Consider the following 12,111-nt stretch of genomic DNA (forward strand, 5'->3'; position numbering starts at 1 on the left):
TTAAAGAGCTGGTATTTGCAAAGTAAAGCTTCGAGCAGGGAAAGGAAGAGGAAGGACAAGCTGAAATCCACTGGCATTTTGTGTCTACTTCAATTCTGCCTTCTTAAACTTGTGAATATTTCCCTTTTGGGCAACTCTAACCCAACAGAAGTATAAAGGGAAATAGATTCTAGGAATTGTAGTTACAGCTTAGCCATGTTGACACGAAACAAAATTATCACAGTCCATCAGTTTTCAACCTGAGAGCTATATACATAGGTTTAAAACATATTTTATTTTCACATAATGACAATAGCAAAATCTTGTTTCAGCCTAACCTGATACAACTGTCTCTCATACAAATGAAAACAATATGTCTTTCAAAAGAAGATATAAAGTTCATATACCACAATATCTCTATATGTATTTGGGTAATGTTCAGTACTTTTCTAGCCAAGCACTACTCCTCCCTGATATCCTGTAACTCATGCACTGAGCTATGACTTTCATCATTATATTAATGTGATAAAATTATAACATCTTACTTTAAATATTAAGAACATAAGAAATAGAAATACAACAAAATTGCCAGAACACAAACATATACGTGTCAATGTAAAGAATAAATGCTCATAACTACTTCAGTCTTCATTTCTACATGTGGTCACATGGTCATAGCTGCAATTTGTATTTTCCTTTTTCCTTTGCCTGCAATCCATATTCCCTTTGCTCTTAGCAAGAAATTCAACTAACTGTGATTTCTTGGTGGTGACTCAGCCTTCATTTCTAAAGAATCTGTCCCAATAACAATTTTGGCTGTATTGGCTGTTGTACTTTTTAAATTAAATTTACTTCAGAATATGATATAACTAAAAGATATCTCAGAGGATCTTCTGCATTCTAGTTTCACCCCTCCTTACCCAGTTCTATCAACATGATTTTTTTTCCTGATAGAATCAGTTCTCCAATCTGTACAGTAACCTTCTTTCCCTGTTAGTACACTGGCATAAGAAGCCCAAGTAGCCAGGTGGCAGACTCAATTTATAGCATATTGTAACCACTGTTGTGTTTCCTGATTCTAGCTTTCCATCCTCAGGAACAAAAACCTCTATACCAGAAAAGCACAGTGTTGCAGGAAAAAGAAACAAATATTTGTAGTACATAATAAAGGGTAAAAGTGATGTGATAGAGACTACTGTCATGATCAACCCTTGATTCAGTGACTCCTGGATATGGCAGAAACAGTCCCATATATTGATTACTGATCCAGAAGATACACCATGTTCTAAAGAACTTTACTCTGTCTCACAATAGCAATGAATTGTTACCTGGTGGCCACCATTTCCAAGTCTTCCAAAGAAGATTCTACTTCAGGAAAATTTGGAAAAATCTTGCCTTTTTTCCAGTTTCTCACAGATCTCACTTGGTACCTTAAATTCTAGGACTTTCTGGGACTTGAATATTGTTCTATGTTTGGAAGAAATGTAATGGGATAGTGATAGGCCCTCAGGAGGGTCACCCTGCTCCTGAAAAGTAACCACTTTAATAGATGTCATTATAGGTTTTTAGGGCAAGGAGAGGGAGATTTGCTTTCACTGTTGAAGTTAACAGAATTTAGGGATCTAGGAAGGACAGCATCATTGAAATCTGTACATATGTCATCATACTAAATTTTAAAGTTTCTCTTCTCCCAATAAATGATATAACTTTAAGGTGAAAGTGCAATATTGCAAATTCAATTTACATTGTAATGTAGCTACCCACAGAATTAGACTTTTGATTTGGTTTTCAGAAATTTAAACACTGCTATATGAGATAAGTCTTGTAGGGTAATTCTGGGAGGCCAAATATATCAAGATAACGGAGTAGAACTACGAAGAATATCTGGTGGACAAGTCTATTGACATTGCTGTTGCCTTTGATAAAATAGACTAGCTTGCAATCAAATCTCCCATTTTGATAAAAGAAAGAAGAGAAACATCACTTAATGAGCACCAGTCCAAGCATCATAAAATATTCTACAGAGTAATAACATCCAGATTTCCTTTTCTGGTAGTGGTGTGAGTTCTATGCTCACCTGCTCTTATTCTGCTTTCTGTGAAGATCTCCTGTTATTTACACGATAGGGTCACTTCTGAAAAGGTTTACTGAGGAGGAACTCTGTCTCTGAAAAATGCTCACTTTTTTTTTTTTTTGACAGAGGTTTCCTCTATTGCTCAGGCTGGAGTGCAACGGTGTGCTCCCAGCTCATTACAGCCACGAATTCCTGGGCTCAAGTGACCCTCCTGCTCATCCTTCCCGGTAGATAGGATTATAGGTGTGTGCCACCATAACTGGATGATTTTTTAATTTTTTTTTTGCAAAAATGGGATCTATATATGTAAAATGCTCATTATTTCATTCAACAGTGTGAGTTTGTGAGCCAGAGACTGGGGAATGGGTGAAGCTGTTCCAGGTCTCATAGCCTCCTTTATGATTTCTGAGAAAAAAAAAAATGCATCCCTTAAAATATTAGCTGGGTATCAAATCCCAAACACTAGTAGGCAGAGTTCAAAATCAATGAAGAACCATACATCATTCAAGGTTCTGGCACTGGAATTTCCATAGAAAACTCTTTGTATCTCTCTTAACCTCAGATCACAGCTTAGGCACCTTTCTCAACAGATTCTGAATTACTAATCAGAGATAAAGATGTAGAAATAATCAGCCCTCATACAAAGACTGTGGTTCTAGTGGATACTGCATACAGTGGGAGCAATTACTACCTCTGCCTAGATGAAAGGGTATGGCAGACAGGTGTCTGGAGAAGGGATCTGAAGGCAGGGATTATCTCTCAAGTTGTCATATTACTTTCAGCTTTGTTTCTATCCTTTATTCTTCTGCTGAACAAACTTTAGCTTAAAGCAGAAAACACAACTAGTTCAAACATGTGAAGCTCAAAATTATTTAACTCTTATTCAGTTTAGACTTCTGTTCTCAGGAAAAAGGAGCTGTTCTTGACTAAGTGGTGTTTTGCCTTCTTTTATGCTTCTATGTAGTTCTGTTTTAAATACAATGGAAATATGACTTTAGTGAGGGTCACAGAAATAAATTTACATAACACACATACTTTTCCGTTTCTTGACTTCATAATTTACAGTTTAAATCCTAAGGTAAATAGGATGCAGTTCAAACAGCTGTTTTACATCCATACAAAGACAGTCACTTTCCCCTAGCCAAAGAAAAAGGACACACATTTTTCTCCAGTTGATTCTACATTGTAAAGTTTTAACTTTGCACTATTCCTCCTCTTTCACCATGTTTCATATACTCTCCACTTTTAGTCCAACTATTGTTTTAGCAAATAATTTGTGAAGGTATAAGATAATGAAACCTCACATGTAACACAACTCATGTCTCCTCTTTTTGGCATGAGTCACTTCGGTAAAATTCATCTTGCAACTAAGGTTGTGAAATCTAGAAATATAAGGGAGTTAACACATTCTGGAGAAATGTCTGGATTGATGGAGATAAGAGGTGGGGGATGAATATTCCCCTTTTTGGTCCTTCGGATCGACAATTCTGAGCATATATATACTTCAGTGTTCTTTAGGAGGTCCTTGTAAAATTGCCCTGCTTTAAACAACTCGGGAACGTATATTTGTGTTAATTTTCCCTCTTTCTTGGTTCTTTCATGTATAGAGCTAGAACCCTTATAGATCATTCAAACTTTTTTTTTTTTTTTTTTTTTAACTGAACAACTCAGGAAAGTATCCTTGTGTTATTCCCTTTCCTGGTTCTTTTTTTCCCCAATCTCCAATCCTAATTCTGGGGATAAATTCACAAAATACTCCACCTGCCTTTATATACTTGTCCCAGGCAATTCTTTCTGGAGAACTCAGGCTGAGGTAACTCCACTTCTGTACATAATTATTATTTGATTTGGATTGTCGTTAGTAGTCAGCAAGTCCGCAATGCTTCAGGCTAGCTGAATTCAAAAGTTCAAATAAAGACCATGAGCGGTGGCTCACGCCTGTAATCCCAGCATCTTGGGAGGCCAAGATGGGTGGATCATCCGAGGTCATGAGTTTGAAACCAGCCTGACCAACATGGATAAAACCCATCTCTACTAAAAATACAAAAAGTTAGCTGGGTGTGATGGCACGTGCCTGTAATCCCAGCTACTCGGGAAACTGAAGCAGGAAAATTGCTTTAGCCTGGGAGGCAGAGGTTTCAGTGAGCCGAGATTGCACCATTGCACTCCAGCCTGAGAAACAAGAGAGAAACTCCATCTCAAAGAAGGTAAAAAAAAAAAAAAAAAAAAAAAAAAGTTTGAATATTCTAATTCCATGCATATGCTTCCACTCATATAATTTCATTCAGGCAGACAATTTCATACAGTGGCACAGTTACCACCAGCAGCTCTTAGTTCTTATCTTCTTTTCTAAGGGAGTTTAATTAGAAATAAAATGCCTGCATCTTTTCATCCAAAATTGCAATATTGTGTCCAGTTGGTCTGGCTTACATCACATCCCAGGCTCAATTAGTCACTGGCCAGGGTATGGAAGGCTTTGACCTCTGGAATAATTGAAAGAGGAGAGGGAGGTATAGTTCCTCAAAGAAAAATAAGTTTACTATTCCAAAATAACAACAGATATTTAATATTCATTACTTCTCCTTATCCTGTTCCTCTTCTTGCTCTTCTCTGCTATTTTAGCAATATGTACTTTTACAAACGATTATTACTATACAATAAATTGGCTTCCAAGTTTATTATGGTTTACCTTACCTTGCAAAGGAGAAAGACCTTTTTAAAGAAAAATAATAAAGTAAAATATGTTAAAGAAATTAAAATAAATAAAAAATAAAAGAATGTGAAAAAATATGAAACCATGAGTTAGAATAGATATCGTAGATACCCTCAGCTCATATTAGAGGGTATCCACAAACTTGACTGTAAGCTTTCTAGTGCTTACTGTGATCTATGAAATGCAATTAGTGAGAAAAGTGTGTGGTTTCTCCATGCCAAAACAATATAATTATTCAGGAAAGGGAAGAGACTCCTTTTGTCAAGACCAGAAGTTTCTGCAGTAAGCCTCACCAAGAAAATCCTGTACCATTAACAAGATACACATTCAGCCACTTATTTGTAGTAAATATATTGAAGTTAATTCATAGAACTCTCCTTCTAAAGCCCCTCGGTATAAGCTTAGGACATTATACTAAACTGTAATTTAAAAGAAACAGTTATATGGATGTTGGATCTGTGTCCCCACCCAAATCTCATGTTGAAATGCAATCCCAAATCCTGGAGGTGGGGCCTGGTAGGAGGAGATTGGAAAATGGGGGTAGTTTTTCATGAATGGTTTGGCACCATTTCCTTTGGTACTCCATCTCTCATGATAGTGAGTGTGTTCTCATGGGATCTGGTTGTTTAAAAGTCTGTGGCACCCCCTCTTTCTCCTGCTCTGGCAATATAAGTGCTCACTCCCCCTTTGCCTTCTGCCATGATTATAGCTTTCCTGAGGCCTCGCCAGAAGCTGAGCAGATGACAGCATTATGCTCCCTGTACAGCCTGCAGAATTATGAGCCAATGTCTTTATAAATTACCCAGTCTCTGGTATTTCCTTATAACAATGAGGTAACAGACTAATACAAATGTCAATCCACTGTAATCTGAGTATGTGGTTCTCTAAGAGTTTGACTTAATTTAGAAACAAAATGCCAAATATGGAGACCAGATTTTTCTTAGGTCTGGTATAGTAGACATTAATCCCTAGCAGCCCTTTGATGAAACAAGACAAAATGAAAGTCATATAATCTCAGAAAGCACTAAATATTATCTTAGAATTTAAAAAATCACATTGATGTATTAAATTTTTTGAGAGAATTTACAGTACATAAACGTTTATATTTATTACTTTTCATGTATTCAGCAAATAGTACCCACTGTGTTCAATATGTGCTAAATGTTGCGAATGTGATGGTGAGCAAGTCTAAATACAGTGGATGCTCTCATAAAGCTGAGAGTCTAGTGGAATCAATTGACATCAACAATCACACTTAAAAAGATATAATTACAAACTCATGTAAGTGCTCTGAAGAAAATAACTTGGCCCTGGTGTCTGTGAGGACTCTTCTAAATATTCATGCATACGAATCAATGTAATACTTTAGTTAACCCTATGAATTAGGCATTATGACTATCTCCAAATTACATATCAGCTAGCTAAGACACACAAAGCAAAAACACATAGCTACTAATGATACTTCCTGGAGGTGAACATAGGCAAGTCTAACTCCAGAGTCAGCCATTTTGTTCCTGTAACATGTATTACAGTTTTATAAAACCATATAAAAACAAATTGTGAAGAGACCAAACTATCCTTATTTTCAGGTGATATAATCTGAAAAAATAGAGTTGCCTGTAATTGATAAGTCATCCCCAGCAGGATGGCATTGGCCAAATGATTACATCTACCAGGGCATCAGCTATGCTTCTTCTGCTAAGTCACCTGGATAAGTGCTCATGCGGGGCAGCCCTGCTCCCTGTGCCCCCAGTCTCCTCCCCAAGGGCAGGATTTGAGTCCAATCACAACATTATTCACGCATTACACTGACATTCAGGGCTAGGTTTTCTCTACCTGCCCTAACGTCAGAGTTCCCCCAGCAGTGGTCACTCTTCCAGCAATGAGCTTATGCCAGAGTGAGTAATACACTTTCAAATTCTTTATTATTGGCTTCAGTGGTGTGCTTTTTAAAATCTCAGTACTGTAAATGGGAGAAAATGATAAAACATGCAACAGGTTAGGCCTTGCCTTAACATAACTATTATTAATAAATCATCTACTGGTTCCAATAAAAGAAAGAAGAAAGATCTCACATACTACCAACTTAACAGTAAATGGTGTTCCTGTACACCATCAGTAACTAAAAGGAAAGGAAACTAAGATAGATTAATTTTCAAAGTAGCAAAACAAAACACTCCTCCAAAACAATCAAACAAAAGAAAGTAAGCAAGTAAATAAAAACAACCTACAGACTATCTAGTAACTACCTGTAAGTAATTTAGAAGGCTGTCATAAGGTAGGTTGTAGCACAAGATTTAAATAAATGGAAACTAATACAGTATTTCTGAATGATATGATTTAATATTGTAAAGATTTTAATTCTTCACAAATCTATCTATGATTGCAAAATAATTCCAATAAAACTCAGAGTTTTGGAGAAACATGAGGAGGCTATTTTTAAAATTTACGTAAAAGAGGCTGGGCATAATGGCTCATGCCTATAACCTCAGCACTTTGGGAGGGTGAGGCAGAAGGACTGTTTAAGCCCAGGAGTTTGAGACCAGCCTGGGCAACAGAACAGGAATTTGTATCTACAAAAATTTAAAAAATCGGCTGGGTGTGGTGGAACACACCTGTAGTCCTAGCTACTAGAGAAGTTGAAGCAGGAAGCTCGCTTGATCCCAGGAGTTTGAGGTTGCATTGAGCTATGATCACACCACTGCATTCCAGCCTGAGCAACACAGGTCCTTTCTCTAAAACAAATACATAAAAAAGAATAAAAATGTATATGAAAGAATAAAATTCTGTTGCTTACTAATAGTATCTTTAAAAGATAAAATAGAGAAGAGGCCTCATGCTACTAGATATTAATCCATGTAATCCATGTTAGAGAACATTATCATGGAAACAGTGCATTCCTTATATAGGAACAGAAAGATACACTAACAGTCTTGTATACAAAGACACTAAGCATAGATATAAAGAGGTCCCAAACTTTAGGGGAGAAAAGATGGATGATTTAGTAGAAGGCATTGCAAAAAATGGCTCATTTTTGTGGAGAAAAAAAATTATGCCTCATTTTATATAAGAGGTAAATTTGATACAAAATAAAGACTTGAATATAAAAGGCAAAATATAAAAACTAAGAAAAATATTAATAATACAATGCATAATTTAAATGCATAAATACTCAAGTTTTTTCTTAAAGAAAATGTTTCAGAAACTTAAGAGAAAATATTTGCAATGCTTAAAACAAGAAATTTACAAGAAACTCTGCAAATCAAAAGGAAACCTAAAAAAACAAATAAAAATGGGCAAAAAGCATAAACAGGCAGTTCACAGCAACGTTGAAAAGTTGCTCTATTACATCACTAATATATTAATTTAAACAGAAACAATACCAAGATTCTATAAGACTGGAATTAGAACTCAGAAAAAATGCCAAGTATTTGCAAATACATATGAAATGAAACCTCTTGTGCTTTGTGCACTGTTGTTAGAAGTTTAGACAACTGCAGATATCCAACAGTATTTAGGGAAATTAAGCAGGCTTGTTTTTTTGTGAATATATCTTTGAAGTAGTAATTTCACTCCTTATTGTGTACTCATTATATATTTGCTAGTTCATATTGAGTATTGATTTAGGAAAAGAAGAGCTACAATTTACCCAGGTATTCAGCCCAAGACAATTGGATAATAAAACCAGGATGAGTTCAAACCATGGAGTAGCAGGAAGCTTTCAAAAGCAGTGAATATGAGATTCATACACCATCCTAGAATGACTGTGAAACAGAGTGGAGTGGAGAAAGTCGGGCAGAAATTCTTAGCATAAGATCATTTATTTTAATAAAAATAGATACATATAAAAAACAACTGTTAATGTTCCTTATGGATATATATTTATCCAAAGACACATGTTAAACGGAATTGTGTAGCTGGAAAGAGAAAGAAAAATAGAGTGGCAATTATGGCTCAAAGAGTAAAAATAATAAATAATGAGATAAAACCAAATACACCTTTGTCTTGGTTATTATTATTGCTGTGAAACAAATCCTTCCAAAGTTTAATAACATAAAACAATAGCAAAGACTTGTAACCAACACAAATGTCCATCAATGATAGACTGGATTAAGAAAATGTGGCACATATATACCATGGAATACTATGCAGCCATAAAAAAAAGGATGAGTTCATGTCCTTTGTAGGGACATGGATGAAGCTGGAAACCATCATTTGGAGCAAACTATTGCAAGGACAGAAAACCAAACACCACATGTTCTCACTCATAGGTGGGAATTGAACAATGAGAACACTTGGACACAGAGCAGGGAACATCACACACTGGGGCCTGTCATGGAGTGGGGGGGGGGGGAGGAGATGGGGGAGGCATAGCATTAAGAGAAATACCTAATGTAAATGACGAGTTAATGGGTGCAGCAAACCAACATGGCACATGTATACATATGTAACAAAACTGCATGTTGTGCACATGTACCTTAGAACTTAAAGTATAATAATAAAAAAATAGTATTTATCATATTCATAGATCTATGAGTCAGGGCCTCAGAATGGCTATGTCTGAGGCCTCTGCTTAGAAGATTCAGATGGCTGCAGACATAAACACCTGGGGCTATATGATCCACTTCCAAGATGATGTCTGCACTCACATGTTTCAAACCTAAGTTGAGATCTTTTAAAGACTGACCCGACTGGGACTGGTCAACAGAACACTTATACATGACTTCTCTGTGTGTCTGAGGCTTGTCACAGCCCAATGGCTTGGTTCTGAGGGGACATCCTAAGAGGGTCCTCCATTGAATAGGTGTTCCAAGTAAACCAAGTAGAGGTTCCACGGTTTTTGGTAACCTACTCTCAGAAGTCACAGTGTCAACACTACCATACTCTATTGGATGAAGAAGTCAAAACCTCACTTTGATATAAGAAGTGGAGATGCAGTCTCCACCTCTTGGTAGGAGGGGTGGTAAAAGAAGCATAATGAAGGACTGGAGATATTGTTAAGGCCATCTTTAGAAAATGTAACCTGTCACATTTGTGCACAAAAAGAAAGTGATAATGTCTCATGAGATGAGCAATATATTAATCACTCCACATCTCAGGTCTCCCCCACCACACCCCCACACACATGAAAGGAAAGAAAAGATGTCTGATCTAAACGGCAGGTGGAAGTGATCAGTAAATCTTTAGCTCTTGAACTTAAAGCTAAAATGTGTGTAGGAATTAGATGGAAAAGAAGGAAAAGGATTTCAAGTGGAGGAGGCGGCATGTGTTAATGCATTGCAGCAGGAAGGAGCCAGGATCATGGCATATACTAGGGAGTGAAACATGGTCAGTATGGCTGGGACTCTGTCTCAGCCTGTCCATGCTGAATTTACCCTCCTATAATAAAATACCTGATACTGAGTAATTGATAAATAATAAAGATTTAATTCTCACAGTTCCGGAAAGAAAGTCCAAGACCAAACTGTTGGCATTCAGTGTCTGGTGAGGGCTTTTCTTGCATCCTCTGGATGAGAGGAACACTGTGTCCTCACATAGAAGAAGGGACCAACCCTGTTCCCTCAGCCCTTTTGTAAGATCACTAATCTTATGAGAGTTCTGCCTTCATGACTTAATCTCCTCCTAAATGCCTCACTTCTTAATACTATTATATTGTTGTTTAGGTTTCAACATATGAATTTTGGGGGACATATTCAGATCACAACAGCAACCAAGAGAGAGAGAGAATAGGGAGGGAGGTAGAGTCCAAATAATGTAGGTAACATAAAAAATGTTGCAGCTCATTTTAATAAGAAAAGGGAGCAATAGATATTTATTTATTTATTTATTTATTTATTTATTTATTTATTTATTTATTTATTTTAATGACATGATTTTAACCAGATTTGAACAGAAGAATGGCCACTTAGCCCAGGTAGAAGTAGATGAAGTGTTTGGTTTCATGTGTCAGGTAACTACCATAGTTCCTCCCCACCATGCAATGCCAGGTGGGATTGTACTTCTTGTCAAATTCCTTCTTGATATGAGCCTCAATGTCCTCTATGTTCTCTACGTTGTTTTAATCCAGTGCCTGAGTAGTGCACTCCACTGTGTCCTATTGCATCTCTTCCATCATGTCCGCATTTTCGATCACGGCCTTTCGGTCGCACATGGTTACCATGGAGAACTGCAAGGGTATTTCAGGGAAGGTGCGAGCACCCCTCAGGCCCCGCTGGAGCTGCCGTGGCTACCGAAGCCGTGGAGCCACACACCTAGTGATCCATCGAAAAACAAGGACGGCAGCCTAAATTCCAAATACCAGAGACTGAAATTTTCAGGCTTGCTAAGGGAACACCTCGTTGTTTGAACCTTTGCTGTGTTTTGTACAGGGCATTCTCTGTACTAGTTTGTGGTGGTTATGAAACAATTAGCAGAATAGCCTATGTTTGTAATTATTTTCTATTCCATATTCTGCCCCACGTTTTTTTCTCTCAAAATCCCTTCCTTTAAAAAATAAATCTGTTGCAGATGAAAAAAGTAAAGAAATAAAAAGACATGATTAAATGTGTGTTTTGAAAACAATTCTATTTCTGTACTGTGGCAAATAAACAGGAGGAAAGCCAGAGTCAATATAGGAAAACCCAAATTTAGACTAATAAAGTGATCTAAAGAAAAGATAAAGCTTGCTTGAAATAAAATGAAAACAGTGGAAGTGGAAAGACGTATACTTGTTCAGAGCAGGAATCGCAGTGAAAATGCTAATAATTTGGATATGATAGAGGAAGAAGTAAGAATTATCCTAAACTGAGCAATTGAATAGACTCAACATTTTCTGGGAGAGGCAAAGTTGGTTAGGGTTATGCTTATAAATTAAAGCTTGATCATGGATTTTGAACACAATATCTGTGCTCAGATTTTTCAACCGAAGTAAAATTTCGGAGACCATTACATAAGTTTAATTTGCTATGAGTATTGAAAAAATTATTTATGAAGGTTATAAAGTTCAATCAAACCAATGTTTTCTAAAAATATTTGTTGAGAGTCCTTTTTAAAATCATTTATAAAATCATATTGAGAAACTGAAATGAACAAATATTATAAAACATTCTTTTAAAGAAGATGGACGAATACATATCTTTCAGGAAGCCCAGCATAGTTTCTTTTGACCCCTATTTTAAATTGTTTGAAAAGGCAATGTATCTGAGGTGAAAAACAGTATACAATTAATGTACAGAGAATGATAAATTTGGGGTCACATTTTAACAAGCCAGCAAAACTGGGAGAGAGACTAATGTCACGTTGAAAACATTGAGCTAACTGATATTAATTTCTATAGCTAATTGTATTGAATCTGCTTATGTGCTTA

General features: G+C 36.5%; 1 pseudogene; it reads right to left on the reverse strand.

Moving 5' to 3' along the window:
- Window positions 1-10,641: 10,641 nt before the first annotated feature.
- LOC112425514 (dynein light chain 1, cytoplasmic-like) lies at window positions 10,642-10,917 on the reverse strand (annotated as a pseudogene).
- Window positions 10,918-12,111: the final 1,194 nt, after the last annotated feature.

Source organism: Macaca nemestrina, chromosome 4 (assembly GCF_043159975.1).
Source record: "Macaca nemestrina isolate mMacNem1 chromosome 4, mMacNem.hap1, whole genome shotgun sequence".
In the NCBI taxonomy this organism is placed as follows: Eukaryota; Metazoa; Chordata; class Mammalia; order Primates; family Cercopithecidae; genus Macaca; species Macaca nemestrina.